This window comes from Perognathus longimembris, chromosome 8 (genome assembly GCF_023159225.1).
Source record: "Perognathus longimembris pacificus isolate PPM17 chromosome 8, ASM2315922v1, whole genome shotgun sequence".
In the NCBI taxonomy this organism is placed as follows: Eukaryota; Metazoa; Chordata; class Mammalia; order Rodentia; family Heteromyidae; genus Perognathus; species Perognathus longimembris.
Genome location: NC_063168.1, coordinates 33,948,590 through 33,967,735, shown reverse-complemented (window position 1 = coordinate 33,967,735; position 19,146 = coordinate 33,948,590). Strand labels below are relative to the sequence as shown.

At 42.7% G+C, this 19,146-nt stretch overlaps 1 long non-coding RNA gene across 1 annotated transcript; it reads left to right on the top strand.

Moving 5' to 3' along the window:
* Positions 1–553: 553 nt before the first annotated feature.
* LOC125356888 lies at positions 554–2,292 on the top strand. Its single transcript, XR_007211976.1, has 3 exons — positions 554–704; positions 814–818; positions 2,281–2,292. It is a non-coding gene; the product is annotated as an uncharacterized LOC125356888 (long non-coding RNA).
* The last annotated feature ends 16,854 nt before the right edge of the window (positions 2,293–19,146 follow it).

Genomic DNA, 19,146 nt, shown 5'->3' with positions numbered 1-19,146 from the left:
CATGCCTGTAGTCCTAGCTCCTCAGGAGGCTGAGCTCTGAGCATCCTCATTAAAGCCAGCCCAGGCAGCAAAGTCCATGAGACTCTTATCTCCAATTAACCACCAGAAAACTGGACGTGGCACTGTGGTTCAAGCAGTAGAGTGCTAGTCTTGAGCTGAATTGCTCAGGGACAGTGCCCAGGCCCAGAGTTCAAGCCCCACAACTGACAAAGAAAAAGAAAGAAAGGAGGGACAGGGGGAGGCAGGGAGGAAGGAAGGAAAGAAGGAAGGAAGGAAGGAAGGAAGGAAGGAAGGAAGGAAGGAAGGAAGGAAGGAAGGGAGGGAGGGAAAAGAGTAAGATAGGACTGGAGGCATTGCTGAAAGGTAATGTGGCCACCTAGTAAATGCCAAGTTCCTGAGTTTAGATCCCAGTACTGCCAAAACAAATATTGTAAACTGTACAATAAAGACATAGACATATTTTTTAAATGCCTGGCACTATGGATCCTGCTTATAATTCTAGTTATTTAGGAGGCTGAGGTAAGGAGAATCTCAGTTCGAGGCCAACTCTGGCAGAAAAGTCTCAGAGAATCAATACCCCTCCCCCCAATAAAACACCAAAAAGCCAGGCAAGAGGTATGGGTCTACTGGTAGAGCGCAAGTGGAACAAGTGCAAGACCTGGCATTCAAAAGTCTGATATCAGCAAAAAAGCCAATACCACGGGGTCGGGGGAGGGGGAGAACCCCCCCATATGCATTTATACCCTAAATATATGCATTTATACAATTTTGTTAATATTTTAAGCAACTTAAAAAATCCTCTGGGGGGAGGAGGGAAGGTGGGAGAAAAATGTGGGATGAGGTAACAAGTTTGATAAGAAATGTACTTATGCATGAAACTGTAACTCCTCTGTATATCACTTTGACAATAAATAAATTTTTTAAAAATCCTCATATAGGGGTTTGGAATGTGGCTTAGTGGTAGAGTGCTTGCCTAGCATGCATGACACCTTGGGTTTGATTCCTCAGCACTGCATCAACAGAAAAAGCCAGAAGTGGTGTTGTGGCTCAAGTGGTAGAGTGCTAGCCATGAGCAAAAAAATCTCAGGGATAGTGCCCAGGCCCTGAGTTCAAGCCCCAAGACTGGCAAAAAAAAAAAAAAAAAAAAAAAAAAAAAAAAAACCCTCATATATAGTGAATTTTTGCTGTGTCATAATGTTATGAACTCAGAGATGGTATGACATTATAAATTCAAACTAAAATGATAGTTGGGCATGATGGAGCATATCTTTAATCCCAGCATTCTGGATCCCAGCTTGGGATATGTAGTGAGTTATAGGCCATATTGAGCTACAAACATACAAAATAAAACCAAAGAGCAAAAACCAAAACTAAAACAAAACATAACAAAAACTCTAAAATGATTTGTTCTGATAAGATTTTCATATTTTTCTTTGCCTGCTGATACCTATTCTATTAGATACTAAAAAGTATTTATATCTGTGTCAATATTTTCACCTATTCTGAGATCATTAAGCCTGATATATTTGAAAATACAACTTATGTCATTTCTGCATAGATCAAATTATACTAAAGGATGTGCTGAAAGTAGTTTGCCTAATAGTTTAACCATACATAGGTTTTCTGTGAAACCTAAATATAATTTTAGTTCTCATCATGAATGTATCACACAGCTTTTTCTTTCCAGATTGTGTTTACTCTGCAACAAGCAGCACTTCTTTCTGTTTACTGGGTAACAATAGAATTCCCCAGCTGGGGGTTTGTAGTGTATTTGGGGAAAGAAGGAGGGCCCAAAGTGAGCAAATAAAGTGGGCAAGGGTGTGTGAAACTTAGGCTGAGGAGGATGGTGACACTGAGACACCTGGGCCACCACAGCTGTGCAGTCCCAGGCGGGGAGGCACCAGTTGAGCAGGAGCCATATGCTTTCCAGGAGCTGAGACAAAACAAGCACTGAGACATGCCAGACTGAGGCAATAGAAAGCAGTGCTGGGCAGACCTTCCCAGCCAACCAGGCGAGAGACTTAATTACTCACTTGCTATTTGCATTCCTAGGCAGAGCATTACCTCTGTGAGCAACTAATGCGTTCAAGTCAAGTAACTTACAGAGAAGGAAGAAAAGTATCCTAAGAAGAATACTGGTGTAAACAGTTCCAGTTTCTTTCTGTCTAACCAGCAAATGAATCTCTTTATCACATGGAAAGATTTCAGTTTTCCAGCTAGAAGGAGAGTAAACCAGGAGGCCAAGAAACCCATGCTGTACACAGATAGTCAGGGCTTCAGAAAGCCCCCAAAGTCCTGCCCCTGTTCTAGCATTTACAGAATTCAGGGTGGTCCACTATGGCTGCAGCTTTCTGAGGAATTCATGCGTTCACTGCCATGGCTAGAAAGCCTAGAGGTAAGCTGAATCCATCAGCCAGATCAGGAGAACTTGTACAATCATATGATAGCAAAATCAGCTCTGAGGCTATAGAAAGACACAAAGATACAAGAACTAGTCCTTAAAGTAAGTAAGTCTCTAATAGACCTGCAAGGGAAGTTGGACATTGAAATACAGGCTCATCTTTTCCTCAGAAAAAGTAATGAATTCCACTTGGGTGCTAGTGGTTCATACTTGTAATCCTACCTACTCCAGAAGCTGAGATCTGAAGATTGTGGTTCAAAGCCAGCTTGGGCAGGAAAGTCTGTGACATTATCTTCACAATTAACCACCAAAAAGCCAGAAGTGGAATTGCGGCACAAGTGGTACAGTGCCCACCTTTTTTTTTTTTTTTTTTCAGTCCTGGGCCTTGGACTCAGGGCCTGAGTACTGTCCCTGGCTTCTTTTTGCTCAAGGCTAGTAGTACTCTGCCACTTAAGCCACAGTGCCCCTTCTGGCCATTTTCTATATATGTGGTGCTGAGGAATCAAACCCAGGGCTTCATGTATACAAGGCAAGCACTCTTGCCACTAGACCACATTCCCAACCCCTAGAGTGCCCACCTTGAGCAAAAATGCTCAGGGACAGTACCCAGGCACTGAGGTCAATCCCCAGAACTGGCACCAGGAAGAAAAAAGTCACACTGTGTGGAGGTCACTTGTCCAATGTAATGTAAAAGTATATGAAATGCTACTATATTCAACATCTGTATTAAGAACTCTTGTCACTTTGATAAAATAGAAATGTTAGAAACATGTTCTGTGCTTTCTGTACAGAGAAGCTTGATTCTCTCTGGGAATCTTGCCTCATAAAATATTGAACTATGATTCCTGAACTTATAGGACAGGCCAACCCACAAAAAGATATGTCATTTATGCTAGCCAAGGTCATTATAGTTCATCAATAAGCCATCAGCAATATCTTCACAATTAATATAATAAACACACTTAGCCTATGTAATGAATGGTCTGGACCACTTTTCAATTTTTACTTATTTCCAAAATTTAAAAAGTGATGACAAAAGCTTAAATTTCCAAGTTTAAAAACTAGGTATAGGGGCTGAGGATATGGCCTAGTGGCAAGAGTGCTTGCCTCATATACATGAGGCCCTGGGTTCAATTCCCCAGCACCACATATACAGAAAATGGCCAGAAGTGGCACTGTGGCTCAAGTGGCAGAGTGCTAGCCTTGAGCAAAAAAAAAGAAGCCAGGGACAGTGCTCAGGCCCTAAGTCCAAGCCCCAGGACTGGCAAAAAAAAACTAGGTATAGGGGCTGGGAATATAGCCTAGTGGTAAAGTGCTCGCTTTACCGGGCTGGGAATGTGGCCTACTGGTAGAGTGCTTGCCTACTATTCATGAAGCCCTGAATTCAATTCCTCAATACCACATAAACAGAAAAAGCCAGAAGTGACACTGTGGCTCAAGTGGTAGGACGCTAGCCTTGAGCACAGAGATGCTTAGGGACAGAGTCCAGGCCCTCAGTTCAAGCCCAGGACTGGCAAAAAGAACTTACCACCAACTTCACTACATTGCAGGCCTGTCTCCAAACATAAACAAGCCCCCAAATTCTTCCACTCTCAATATGTTCTCATAAACATATTTGTAGAAGATTATTATCATCCACACAAACAAGAAACAATGTCATGGAGGCTGCCATCTTTTCCTTTGCCTATCTCATTGTAGTAAACTGAAGAAGTGGCAAAATTATTTTCCAAAACCTGAAAACAAGCCAGGCATTGGTGACTTATGCCTGTAATCCTAGATACTCAGGAGACTGAGATCTGAGGATTGTGGTTCAAAGCCAGCCCAGGCAGGAAAGTCCATGAGACTCTTATCTCCATTTAACCACCAGAAAATGGGAAGTGGTGTTGTGGCTCAAATGGTAGAGCCCTAGCCTTGAGCTGAAGAGCACAGGGACAGCACCCAGTCCAGAGCCCCAGTACTGACAAAAAAAAAAAATGTCAGAAGTGGAAGTATGACTCAAGTGCCAAGTAAAGTGCCAGCTTTGAGTGAAAAAGCTAACAGGTAGCACTCAAGCCCTGAGTTCAAGCTCCATTATTGGTGCACACACGTGTGTGCACATGCAACTGGTAATCCTGGCTGCTCAGAAAGCTGAGGTCTGGAGAATTTCAGTGCAAAGCCAGCACAAGTAGAAAAATCTGTGAGACTTTAATCTCCAAAATAGCCATCAAAAATCAGGAGTTCAAGTGGTAGAGATCCGCCAAACAAGCAAGCTGAGTAAGTAGGAAGCCCTAAGTTTAAAGCCCAGTACCACTAAAACACAATAAATAAATAAATAACAACACCAAAAACACCTTGAAAAAATATTTAAAATTGTTTTTTTTTTTTTTTTTGCCAGTCCTGGGGCTTGAAATAAGGGGCTGGGCAATGTCCATGAGCCTCTCTGTGCTTAAGACTAGCACTCTACCACTTGACCCACAGCACCACTTCCAACTTTTTCTGGTTATGTGGTACTGAGGAATTGAACCTAGGGTTTCATGCATGCTAGGCAAGCACTATACCACTAAGCCACATTCCCAGCCAGAATAGATCCTCTTATAAAAAGGTATATTATAAAAACAGATTGAGAACCAAAGATAATATTGCTTGTATGATAGCCAATTCCATACCAGCATTGAAAATTTATTACTCAGGTTTTTGTTTGTTTGTTTGTTTTTTGGCCAGTCCTGGGCCTTGGACTCAAGGCCTGAGCACTGTCCCTAGTGGCAAGCGCTCTTGCCACTAGGCCATACTCCCAGCTCTTACTCTTAGGTTTTTAAGATTACAATCTTAAAATAATTTATTTTTTGTTTTTTTGTTTTGTTCTGTTTTTTTTTGGCCAGTCCTAGGCCGTGAACTCAGGGCCTGAGCACTGTCCCTGGCTTCTTTTTTGCTCAAGGCTAGCACTCTGCCACCTGAGCCACAGCGCCACTTCTGGCCATTTTCTGTATATGGGGTGCTGAGGAATTGAACCCAGGGCCTCATGTATACGACACAAGCACTCTTGCCACTAGGCCATATTCCCAGGCCAATAATTTATTTTTTTATGAAGCAAATGCTTTTATAAGAGTATTAGTAATTGTTAACGGGGGATTCCCCATCCCTCCAAGAGTCCACCACTCACAGTCTGAGGCAAAAAGATGGATTTATTGGGTTAGCAAAAAGCAAACTGACTGGCCAGGGATGCAGCACAGACTCAGGAGCTGAAACTACGCCCGTGAAAAGCAAGCTGACCAGCCAGGGACACAGTGCAGACTAGGGAGCTGCCACCGTGACCCCGAGCAGTCCTCAAATTGGGGTTTATAAAGGTAAAAGCGTAGCACAGATGTAGAGGCTTGACATATGAGGTAGAGCAAGCAACAAACAAGCCATTTACAGAAGCAAAATTTTGGGGTCAGGTTGACCTAATCTACTCCTCCCAACATTTCCTACCATGTTTCCCTAGTCAAGATGGAGTCAGCTGTACTCCCTACAACATATGTATTATGTACACATAAATGATTGAAGCAGAACAGCAGTTCTGTGAAACTATTTACCTGTACTATGATGCTTTCTTGATATTTTCTGTTCCATTCAAGTCTAGTCTTTCGTGTGTGTGTGTGTGTGTGTGTGTGTGTGTGTGTGAAGGTGTGTGTATGTGTGTGCTGTTATATCTGATTTGTTCTGTAACAATGTGCAAGTAAGTATGTTACCCACTTGTTTTCATCTGAAAAATGAGAATAAGAGCAGAAGCTACCTCACAGAGCACATATTCAATGTTTGTAAAACCTGAATCAAAGTATTGGCCATGTGGTAAGCACCCAGTTCTTCTCATCTTCCAGGGCCACTGTTCTCAGACTATATCTTTTGTTTGACAAATAGTAATAATCACAAATTGTCTTTTGGATACTAGTGAGATACTGTGTTTGTTACTTCACTGGTAGCCAGTGGTTTTCTTGGTTTAGAAACCCAAAAAAGGGGCTGGGGATATAGCCTAGTGGCAAGAGTGCCTGCCTCGGATACACGAGGCCCTAGGTTCGATTCCCCAGCACCACATATACAGAAAACGGCCAGAAGCGGTGCTGTGGCTCAAGTGGCAGAGTGCTAGCCTTGAGCGGGAAGAAGCCAGGGACAGTGCTCAGGCCCTGAGTCCAAGGCCCAGGACTGGCCAAAAAAAAAAAGAAACCCAAAAAAGCCAGTTGCTAGTGGCTCAGGCCTGTAATCCTGTCTCAGAAAGTTGAGATCTGAGGATTGCAGTTTAAAGCCAGCCTGAGCAGGAAACTCCATGAGATTCTTATCTCCAACAAACTAAGAGAAAACTGAGAGTAGAGCTGTGACTCCACATGGTAGAGTGTTAGCCTCGAGCAAAAGAGCTCAAGGAGCTCTGAGTTCAAGCCCCACAACTGATAAAAGAAAAAATAGTTGGGGGAAAAAAGTGCTTGCACATCCTTGTTATGCCTGCATTTGGGATGCTAAGGCTAGTGGAGCATGCTTTCCAGGCCAGGTTAGGCTACATAGGAAGCTCTGCCTCAAAACAGCAAAATAAAATAAAACTAAAATTAATATGAATCACGTTCTAAGTAATTGCCAAATAGCTATCAGGGTGAAAGAAAAATTTTGTCACAGAGGGTACTTATCAGCATCATTGAGCCATTCTGCAAAACATTCCAGACGGCATTTACAGTCTCTCCCTCTGGTGAGGAAATGTGTTGTAATAAGACATTTACAGGGCTGGGAATATGGCCTAGTGGTCAAGTGCTCACCTCATACACATGGAGCTCTGGGTTTGATTCCTCAGCACCACATATATAGAAAAAGCCGGAAGTGGCACACTGGCTCAAGTGGCAGAGTGCTAGCCTTGAGCAAAAAGAAGCCAGGAACAGTACTCAGGCCCTGAGTTCAAGCCCCAGGACTGGCAACAAAACCAAAACCAAAAAAGACATTTACAATCTTGACTATTGTCTTTACAACTTTTTCATTTAGATTTGTATTGATTGCAGTAGTGCATTTAATATTATGACACAATGGCTTCTTTCCTTATTTTCTTTTTGGGAGTACAGTGCATTGAATGCAGGACCTTGCATATGCTAGGCTAGTACTGCACCATTAAGCTACATTACCATCCCATTAAAAAAATTGTTTTATGGTATTGCAATTTGAACTCACGCTTGCTAGGCAAGCATTGTCTCCCACCTGAGCCACTCCTTCAATCATTTCTTTCTTTGTGTCCTTGTTGTTTGAGTTATCAGGATTTTTGTTTTTGTTTTTTCTGGGGTGACCTTGAACTGCCATTCTCCTAATCTCCACTTCCCAAATATCTGGGATTACAGATCTGAGCCACTGCACCAGCCAGAAGTTTTTTTTTGAGAGTATCTTGCTATGTTATCTAGGTTGGCCTTGAACTATATATAGCCCAGGCCTGGAATTTTCAATATTCCTGCTCAGCCTCTTGAATAGTTGGGATTACAAACATATGAAACTAAGCCCAGTGTTTCTTTTCTTTTCTTAGACTGTCACAGGAAGAAAAAAAGATATTTTCTGTCTAACATCACATCTTTCCAAAGAGAGATCCACTTGAGCCAGAGCTCCACTTACTTTTTGGTGGTTAACTAGAGTTAAAAGTCCTAAGGATTTTCCTGCCCTGGTAGGCTTTGAGCCATGATATTTAGATCTCAGCCTCTTAAGTAAGTAGGATTACAGGCATGAGCCATAGCACTCAGCTAACATCAAATTCTGTGTGTGAGTGTGTGTACCTGTGTGTGAGTGTGTGTGCATGTTGAGTGTGTGTGTGTGTGCTGGTCCTAGGGCTAGTGCTAAACCACTTGAGTCACAGCTTCACTTCTGGCTTTTTGGTGGTTACTTGAACTTGTGTGCTTGGCCTTCAACTGAAATCCTCAGATCTCAAGCCTCCTGAGTTGCTAAGATTATAGGTATGAATCACTGGCACCCAACATGTCAAATTCTTATACCATAAGGAACAGAATAAAAGTAATTCTAGAGTTTTAAACTGTTGCTATTTTTCTTTTGGTAGGACAGACTCTGTTGTAATATCATTTGAATTCTGTTAACTTGGGCCAAATAGATGAAATTGCTATTGTTGGACATCAACTTCCTAATGACATTACAATTGGGAGAATATGCTTTTTTTTTGGGGGGGGTGTGAGTGTACATATTATATTGGATCCAGCAAAGAGCTTTTACCATGACACTTCATACATGCTTATAATACAGTGTGTTTTTGTTATATTCACCCCCTGAGAATAGTGCTTTAATAAATGTTATCCAAACAGATTTCTCAATGCTACAAGCAGGCAAAAATTTCCCGCAGAAATCACACTAATTAAGATGAGAGCTGGTTTTACTCTAATATTCCCCAGTTTCCATATTTGCTTTGCTCCTCTGCCAGAACTACACACTTGCTTATTGTTGTGGTAAACTTCCTTCCTTTCTGGACATACGGGGTTTGGACTCAGGGCCTTCAGTTTGTTAGGCAAACACTTGAATCATACACCCAAGAATAAAGGACATTTACTCTACACAGTAAGATCATATGGATAGGTAGTAGAGTTAGCTGTAGATGTGAACACCCCAAAAATGACTAGTCTGTAGCTGAAATATCTGGGTTTTCCTAGATATAAAGTAAAGAGGATATAAGCATTTGGGAAATAGAAAAGTAAATGTGTAATCTATTTGAAGATAATTGGTAGTCAACTATTCAGCCATTCATTTAACATTTACTCTCCACTCAGTTATTACCAAAGCTTTCTAGTCTTTCCTGGGAAGCCAGAAAGACTTCAGGAAATCCCTGTCCTAAAACCCTTCATAAGCACCCAAGTTAGCAAGTTGTATTGAGTCAGCTTTCAAGGTCACTGCCAATATTTCTTCACTCCTCATTTCCTAAAGGTTAGCCAGACTAGCTTTCCATTTTCCCAATTACGAAAGTCTTTTCGTGGGAGAAGCAATTGTTAGTATTCAGTATCAATATCACAACACTTCCTTCACAATCTTTTTTTTTTTGGCCAGTCCTGTGCCTTGAACTCAGAGCCTGAGCACTGCCCCGGCTTCTTTTTGCTCAAGGCTAGCACTCTGCCACTTGAGCCACAGCGCCACTTCTGGCCGTTTTCTATATATGTGGTGCTGAGGAATCGAACCCAAGGCTTCATTTATACGAGGCAAACACTTTTGCCACTAGGCCATATTCCCAGCCCCTTCCTTCACAATCTTGCCTAAAGTTTTTATTTATTTTCAGTTCTCACTTTAAAAGCCACTTCGTAAGGAAGTCTCCCAGGTTCTCTGCAGTGTCTTATACTTTATTGTTCCTCTTCTCCTTTATTCCACTGAAGTCAGGTTTCTGCTTTATGTCTGTCTCTTTTGCTAGACTATCAACAAGGACCATAGGGTGAGTGTGTGTGTGTGTGTGTGTGTGTGTGTGTGTGTGTGTGTTACTGGGGACTGAACTCAGGGTCGTGATTGCTAGGCAAGAGCTCTGCCAGTTAAACCACACCCCCAACTCCTCAGCTTGTTGTTCAGATATTCTTGAGCTACCTTTGCCTGGGTTTGTCTCCAGCCTTGATCCTCCTGTCTCTGCCTCTCAAGTAACTGGGACCACAGGCATAGTTCACTGTTTTTAAATTTTTGTTTGTCATGGTGCTTGAACTCAGGGCCTGGGCTCTGTCTCTGAGCTCTTTTTGCTCAAGGCTAGCACTGTACCACTTTGAGCCACAGCACCACTTTCAGTTTTCTGGTGGTTAATTGGAGACAAGAGTTTCCTGGGGACTTTTCTGCCAGGGTGGCTTTAAACCACGACCCTCAGATCTCAGCCTCCTGAGTAGCTAGGATTACAGGAGTGAGCCATCTGTGCCTGGTGAAGATTTTTTTTTTAAGTCACATTATTCTTTTTTTAGTGGCACAGTATTTTATATAATGGGTTTACTAAAACTTAGCCATCTCCCTGTTGAAGAATATTTTGGATTTTTTGCAGTTTTTGTTCCCCTAAACAGTGCTATAATGAATAACCTTGTACATAGATCAGTTAGCACATGTGCGAATATATCCTTTGAATAAACTCCTAGCAGTGGTATTGCTGGGTCAAAGGGTACATGTATTTGTAATTTTGACAGCTATTGCCAAATTGCTCTCTTCAGGGATTAAATCAATTTGCATTCCCATCAGCAGTGGCTGAGTGCACCTGTTTCCCCACAAACACTCAGCATGCCGAGTTAACCAACTTCTGATAGTTTGCCAATGTGATGGGAAAAAAAATAAAGCCGTACAGCATTTTTCTTGTTATAAGTGAGGTTGAACATTTTCCCCTTTGTTTAGGAGTTATTTCCTTCTCTCCAACTGTCTATTCATAGTCTTTGTACATTTTTCTCTCTGGGTTTGGTAGGAGCCTTTTCTATATAAGGGAGGTTAGCTTTTGCTTATGATGTAAGGTGCAGCTACTTTCCCATAATATTATTTTAGAAGTTCTAACGAATGCAGCAAAACATTGATTGAATATGGTTTTTAAAATATACAAAAAGAGAAAGCAATATAGCATTATTTGAACAGGAATCTATAGCTACCTACCTTTAGAATACAGGTTAGCAAGTTAGCAATAAAACTATGCTAAATGAAGTAAAGAAATTTGTCACCCTATAATTCTAGCTATTTTGGGAGGCTGAGCTAGGGAAGATCATGAAGACAGTCTTGAGGGAAAAAATTATGAGACCCATATTGACCAATAGACAAAGTGGTGAGGGCCTGTCATCCTGACTTTGTGAGACATGGAAATAGGCAGATCATGTTCAGACAGAAAATGAGACCTTTTTCAAAAATGTATGAAAATAGAACAATGAAACCTGGGAAAATTATCTTAGGAAGGCAGGAAAGGGGAAAGGAGACTGATAGAGGTGGTGAGATTGATGAAATACATTTGGCATACAAGTGTGGAAATGTCACAATGAAATTTCCCTTATGTAATTTTAAAAGTGGATAAAGGAAATTGATGGAGGGGGTGAGATTGATTGAAGTATGTTGAAAATGTATAAAAATATAACAATTAAGCTGGGTACCTGTGGCTCATGCCTGTCATAACTACTCAGGAAGCTGAGATCTGAAGGCTGTGGTTTGTGGCCAGCTTGGGCAGGGAGGTCTGTAAGACTCTTATCTCCAGTCAGCTGCCAAAAAGCCAGAAGTGGAGCTGCATCTCAAGTGGTAGAGTGCTAGCCTTGAGTGATAAACCTTAAGGGACAAGCCCTGAGTTCAAGCCCTAGTGCTGACACACATAAAAACAAATAATAAGTGATCTATATTCTTCTTTTGCTTATTTCAAGCATTGATACTCTTATCTTCCTTAAAAACACACTTACTAATCTCCTACCTCACCCCGAGTGAAAGCTGGTGAAATAAGTCTTATAAATTAGGCTGGATGCTGGTGGCTCACTCCTGTAATCCAGGCTGAGATCTGATGATCATGGTTCCAAGCCAGCCCAAGCAGGAAAGTCCATAAGACTCCTATCTCCAACTAATCACCAGAAAACCAGCCTATGGCCATATGGCTCAAAAGTAGAGTGCTAGCCTTGAGCAAAAAGAGCTCAGGGACAGTGCCCAGTTCAAGCCTTATGACCAACAACAACTGTTGTGCCAAGTCGCGAGACGACCACCAAGAAGGCCACCGAGACTCAGACGTTCCGAATTGCAAAAGCAAGGCAAGGCTTTATTCAAGCGAGCTACAACTCGGGCCTCATCCTACCCACTGACACAGCAGAGGTTGGGAGGGAGCCCCGAGCTGCGGTTACACAGGGCTTATAAAGGCAAAAACAAAGTTACAGCAATCAGGTGTTCAAGCAAGCAAGATTAGGACACAGGTACAAATCTGATTGGCTCAGGGCTCCAGGCATTCTGGGGGCAGTCAGAGTTAAGCATTCCAGGCCGTTAGAGTTCTTGACTGGCTGGGCCCTAATAAGCTTGCCCTGGGTCTGCTCACAGGGCCTGCTTATCTCAGGTTCACGTGGTAAAGTGGGGTTCGCGTGGTAAAGTGGGGCCTGACTTCAAAGTCTGGCACTTCACAACAACAAAAGAACAAAACATAAAAATAAATTGGGTTAATTTGGGATAGTATAGATGGAGAGCCTATGAAAGTTATTTAAAAGAGCAAGTTGTTCAGTTGATAGAATTGAATAAAGGTTGCCAAGAAAGGAAACATGCAAGCAATAAGCTAATATCTAGCAAATTTAAAGTATTTTTGTCAGAAACTTTATTTTTATTTCTGTACCTGTTTCTCATATATACCTGCCACCCCTTTCTTTCCACAAAAATATATACTACATTTTCTGGGAACTGGTGGCTCACACCTGTAATCCTAGCTGCTCAGCAGGCTGAGATCTGAGGATTGAGATTCAGAGTTAGACTGGGCAGGAAAGTCTATAAGGCTTTTATCTCCAGTTAACCACCAGAACATCAGAAGTGGTACTATGGCTCAAAGTGGTAGAATGCAAACCGTAGCAAAATAGCTCAGGGATAGTGCTCAGGCCCTGAGTTCAAGCCCCACAACTGCCCCCACCCACCTCTGCAAATATATATACCATGACCTTCAAAAGCTGAAACAGTAACTAACCCATCACTACTGGAACTTCAGGTCTGATATTCATTAAAATTGGTTAGATAGTTTTGAAATGATTCCAAACACTTACATGGTTTGCTATGTAATTTTTGTTTGGGACTGGGAATATGGCCTAGTGGCAAGAGTGTTTGCCTTGTATACATGAAGTCCTAGGTTCTATTGCTCATCACCACATATATAGAAAAGACCAGAAGTGGTGCTGTGGCTCAAGTTAGCAGAGTGCTAGCCTTGAGCAAAAAGAAGCCAGGGACAGTGCTCAGGCCCTGAGTTCAAGCCCCAGGACTGGCAAAAAAAAAAAAAAGATAATTTTTGTTTGTGTGTGTCTGTTTTGCTTTGGTGTTCTGTTTCAGGTGGAACATCTTATCAGACACCATACCCAAGCACTTTGAGGGAATGCTCCCTTCCCTCAGGAATGTTACCTCAAACCTTATCCCATCTCCCAGAAGTGAGTTACTGGCCTCAACTATTGGACTAGAAAGCCCACATAAACTCAAGCTTGCCAGACCCTTTGAAAGCTGTTGTTTTACACTGGAGGAGCAAGGATATGCTGTATGGGTCAGGCTGCATTCTGATAGTAGTTTCACACACCAAGGGCCCTGTCAACCACAAGGTACCTGGTTGGCCTTGGAGCTGTGGAACTTCAAACAACTGGGACCAATATCACCCTCCACCTCTCAGAGACCTCACATATCCTCCAAGAACTGGGCTGAGATGTTCAAGCCAACCTGTCCTGAGGAGGACTTGATAAAGTTGCCCCTCAAACTTAATTAGGCTTTACTTTCTACAGAGGCCTGCTTTTATCCTAATCATATGTTAAAATTTGAATATGAAATGTCCCCACAGTTCTTGTACATTTGACCTCTAATGCCAGGGTTTACTGGTCTGGGAAGGTTGGTTAAATATCTGTTTTTTTTTGGCCAGGCACAGGTGGTTCACACCTGCACTCCTAGCTACTCAGGGGGCTGAGATCTGAGGATCACAGTTCAAAGCCAGTCCAGACAGAAAAGTCCTGGTTAGACTGTTATCACCAGTTAATCACTAGAAAACCAGAAGTGGTGCTGTGATTCAAAGTGGTAGAGCACTATCCTTGAGCAAAATAACTCAGGGATAGCACCTAGGCCCTGAGTTCAAGCCCAACACTGGAACAAAAAGGGGGGGGGCTGGGAATGTGGCTTAGTGGTAGAGTACTTGCTTAGCATGCATGAAGCCCTGGGTTTGATTCCTCAGTACCACATAAACAGAAAGAGCCGGAAGTGGCACTGTGGCTCATGTGGTAGAGTGCTAGCCTTGAGCAAAAGAATCGCAGGGACAGTACCTAGCCCTGAGTTCAAGCCCCAGGACTGGCAAAAACAAAAAAAAAACACCCTGTTGTTTTAGGAACTATTCCTTGACCTAGTCTAGGTTGAAATAAAGTCTATCATTAATTCTTAGGTTAGTAGAAGACCCAAAAACCCCATCTCGTGACATTTTATGACCTTGGTGGACCATCTAGGCTGGTAGAAAAATTGGTCAAAAAGCTCAATTACAGTGTTCTCTCAGAGACCTTGTAATCCCATCTTCCATTTTAGATTTCCTTTACATTTCCTCAGTGTTTCCTATTCTAGATCTCTCTCTCTCTCTCTCTCTCTCTCTCTCTCTCTCTCTCTCTCTCTCTCTCTCTCTCTCATCATTTGTGGACCTTGAACTCAGTGCCTGGGTGCTGTCCCCGAGCTCTTTTGCTCAAGGCTAGTGCTCTATTGCTTTGAGACACAGCCCCACTTCCGGTGTTCTGGTGGCTAATTGGAGATAAGAGTCTCCTGGAGTTTCCTGCCAGAGCTGGCTTTGAACCATGGTCCTCAGATCTCAGCCTCCTGAGTAGCCACCAGCAACTGGCTTAGATCTTCTCTTTTTGAACTCTAAATAATTGGTCTGTCACAAGTTAGTTCTTCAATGCCACTTCTAGTTCTACAGTTATTTTCTTGGTTATCCTATCAAAGTCCTCTGCTGAGGACTGTTAGACTCTGTGATCTTTCCCTGAAGAGCTGTCAACGTAACATGTGGGTTAGTTTCTCACTCACATCTAGACTCAGAGGCATTCTTAGGGCCTATGTACTTGCTGATCCTTGTTCCAGTCTCATATATCTGTGCTCAAATGTTATGTCCTTAGAGAATCCTTTTCCTGACTTATCTACAATAGCATGTACCCCTTATCCCACTCCATTGTTTATGACTTTTGTTCCCCCAAGAGAGATTCAACTTATCTGTCTTATTAACTGGCATAAAGTTACATTGTAAATGTTACAAAGATTAAATACTGCTGCTTACTCCAAATGGAATGTCACTCCATTAGCCTGATACCTGCTTATACTTAAAGAGCCACCACCATATCACCTCCCATGAGTAGCCTTTTCTGGTTGCTCAGGCTGACTTAGTTTCTCCTCTCCTGTATGTCTATTGTATTCTTAATTATGTTAAACCTATTACAGTATCATTTGTGTATGTATGTATATGTGTTTATGGACTGTTCTATTGCTTGAACTCAGGGCCTGGGTACTGTCCACATATTGTTTTGCTCAAGGCTAGTGCTTTACCACTTGAGCCACAGCTCTACTTCTGGCTTTTTTTCAAGTAGTTAATTGGGGATAAGAATTTCCTGGACTTTCCTGCCCAAACTGGCTTTGAACCATGATCTTCATATCTCAGCCACCTGAATAGCTAGGATTACAGGCCAGAGCCTCAGCCATTATGGTATCTTAATTGCTTATTACTTCTTTGCTCTCCTACTCTATGGCAGTATCTTTTGTTATTCTAGTTCAAGGGCTCAGCAAATACTCTCCTGGGATCAGGAGAGTGATCCTGGGATCACTCAATAAGTGATCACAGAGGAATGATGCAGAATGAATGATGAAAGATGAAACAGACTTTTTTCTTTTAAAAACTGGGTCTTGGCTGTGTAGCTCAGACCAGACTAGAACTCCCAATCTTCCTGTTTCATCTTCCTGAATACTGGGATTATAGGAATGCACCAATATGCCCTACTAACAAAATTTCACTTAAAAATTTATTGTCCAAGTGTGATACAGAGAGGTTATAGACTCATATGAAAGGCAGTGAGTACATTTCTTGTTCTACTTGTTACCTCCTCCCTCATTTCCCTCCTCCCCCAACCCAAAAAAATTTCACTTTTTGTGAAAAACACCGATTATCATGTGGGAATCTATAGTTGATACTTCAAAGCAATTTTTTTTCTTTGAAAAAGAGAAATAGTTATAGAGATCCTTACATATGCCAGGTAGTTTTCTAGGCCCTAGAGATACGGTTATGAATATGACAAACTCCTACACTTCTGGAGCTATGTTGCCATTATCAAAATAGAATCACATGGGGCTGGGGATATGGCCTAGTGGCAAGAGTGCTTGCCTTGTATACACGAGGCCCTGGGTTCAATTCCCCAGCACCACATATACAAAAAACGGCCAGAAGTGGCGCTGTGGCTCAAGTGGCAGAGTGCTAGCCTTGAGCAAAAAGAAGAAGCCAGGGACAGTGCTCAGGCCCTGAGTCCAAGCCCCAGGACTGGCCAAAAAAAAAAAAAAGAAAAAGAAAAAAAATAGAATCACTTTTTTTTTTTTTTTTTGGCCAGTCCTGGGGCTTGGACTCAGGGCCTGAGCACTGTCCCTGGTTTCTTTTTGCTCAAGGCTGGCACTCTGCCACTTGAGCCACAACGCCACTTCTGGCCATTTTCTGTATATGTGGTGCTGGGGAATCAAACCCAGGGCCTCATGTATATGAGGCAGGCACTCTTGCCACTAGGCCATATCCCCAGCCCAACACTTTTCTTAATGGTTTGTCTTGTGCAGAGCATGTGGCTTGATTCTATTCAACTTTTTTAGTTGATACTGACATATCTAGACCTCAAGATAAAAATCTTTTTTTTTTTTTTTTTGGTATGTGTGTGTAAGGGTATCAAATACAGAGCTGGTACTTTACCACTAACCTGTATCCTCAGTCCTTTCTTATCTTGAGACTGTAAGGTCCTCTCCCTGAGGGCTCCATGTAGATGCTCCCACCTCATTAAGTCTCCACCCAGTTACCTGGGTAACCAGCAGACCTGGAAGCAGTTACCTTCCCTTTCCCTGATGTCACATCCTAATCCACCTGGCCACACCCCTTGGCCCTTGCCCTAAATAAAGCATGGCTGGGTGGGGGTCACTCTCCTTTCTCTCCCTTCTCTCCGGCCATGGATCATCTCGGCCACAGGCCAGCAGTTCGGTAATAAACTTTCTCTTCTGCCTGAATACTGTGTGGCGTTCTCCTTTACCAGCTACCTACTTTAAAAACCTAACATATATGGTGCTGTGACTCGGATGGGGCTTAAGAGTCAGGACAGGCGGAATTCCCATCTATTTTTCTTCTTTTTCTGGGAGTATCCCCAGTCCTGACGGCCCTTTTTCCGCAAACCAAGCTGCTGCGAGATGCCACGTGGCACTTTTCACTAATACCATTGCTGGCCTCCACATCCACATCCACCTCCACACCACTTGTCTACCCTGGTGAGTGAAACTGCTGCTGCTCCGGTTCTCTGCTGCTCCGTCCGCCGCTTCTGCCTGCCGCTTCTGCCCGGTAGGTAAGCTCTCATCCACTCACCAGGCGCCTCCCTCCCGTGCTTTTTGGGTTTTGCATCACAGTCACATCCAAGCCGGGAAACTGCTAGCACGCCTTTTGACAGTGCAATGAGGCCTGCTCAAAATACTCGCTCAGATACAGTTTTTGCCACTGCAATGGTAAATGGTCAGAAGTCACTTATATTCAGGCTCTCTCTCTCTTTCTCTGTTCCTCTCTTTCTCTTCCTTTTTCTCCCTCTCTCTTTTTCCTGCTTACTTGCTTACTGTATAAAATTCCCAAGTCGTATCATCTTTATGTGCCTTGCTCACAAAGTTGCCTCTTTTCACAGACCTCCGATACTGAGGCTTGACCACCAATGTGCTTTGTCAGCAAAGATATCTAAAAGTTCTTTTCTCTAGCATTGACCACGTGGATATTGGTTTTAACAGGCATCAGCTCAGGCGCCATTATGCCATGCCACATGTTCTCTATTAGTGTGTTTGTGTCCTCCTGCCACCCCCTTCAACATGGCATCCCACTGGAGTTTATCAAAATATGATTTCTCCATTTTATAATCTGATAATTGTTGTTTGCTAGCAAAATTGTTTTTCTAACCGGCCGCGTGGTTCTAAAATATTGGACAAAAAATGTCATTTACTATTGGAATTCTGAAAGAGTCTACTGCTGAAATTCATTTTTGCATGCTGTAAAAACTGTGTGCACAGTGTGTATGTGTGTTCCATGTGTGTATGTATGTGTAAATGTCATTTGTTAGTATGTCCATCTAGCTATATATCTGTGCTAAAACTCACATCTACTGAATTTTGTCATTGCAGAATTCTGGCAAGTATTTGGTCAGTTCTTGACAAGGTACAGGTAAGCTCTAGTCCCCTTGGTCTCCTTGTTGTTTTAATTGGAAATCAAAGGGCCTTTGTGGCAAAGACTCCTTGGATTGCAGTTTGAAGCCAGCTCGGGCTGAAAATCTCTCTCAAACTCCATCTCCCAATTAATCAGCGAAGAGCCAGCCTGGAAGCATGGCTGAAGAGACTTATCTCTTACCAGCCAAATGCTGGAAGTGGAGCTCAAGTGGTAGAGTACTATCCTCGAGCAGAAGTGCTCAGGGACAGTGCCCAGGCCCTGAGTTCAAATCCTGTGAATGCCAACGAGGGCAAGCCATCCCAGCAACAAGCACCTAGACCATTGGGACTCAGTCAGTTCTGGGAACAAGTATCATGGAGTGGAGTAAGAGGAAAACGATCACATCCTAAATGGAATCACTTTGTCTCACCCTTTCAAAATTAATCAGAGCCGGGGGATCAAGAGATAGTAGCTTGTCCATCTAATGTCCATATCTGAGTATAAGAACTAGCCAAGTCACCCAATTTTTAATTTTGTGCCCTAAGCCCTTCCTTTTGCCTTAATATTTTTTTGTCCATCCCCTGCCTCATGAGACTTCTTCCAGGCTTCATTCAAGAACTGGCATCTACGACCAAGGGACCCTGCTGCTCGCCTTCTCCAGGAGGGGCCACATTTCTTTTACCCCTAATGCCGATGCCCCTTGCCA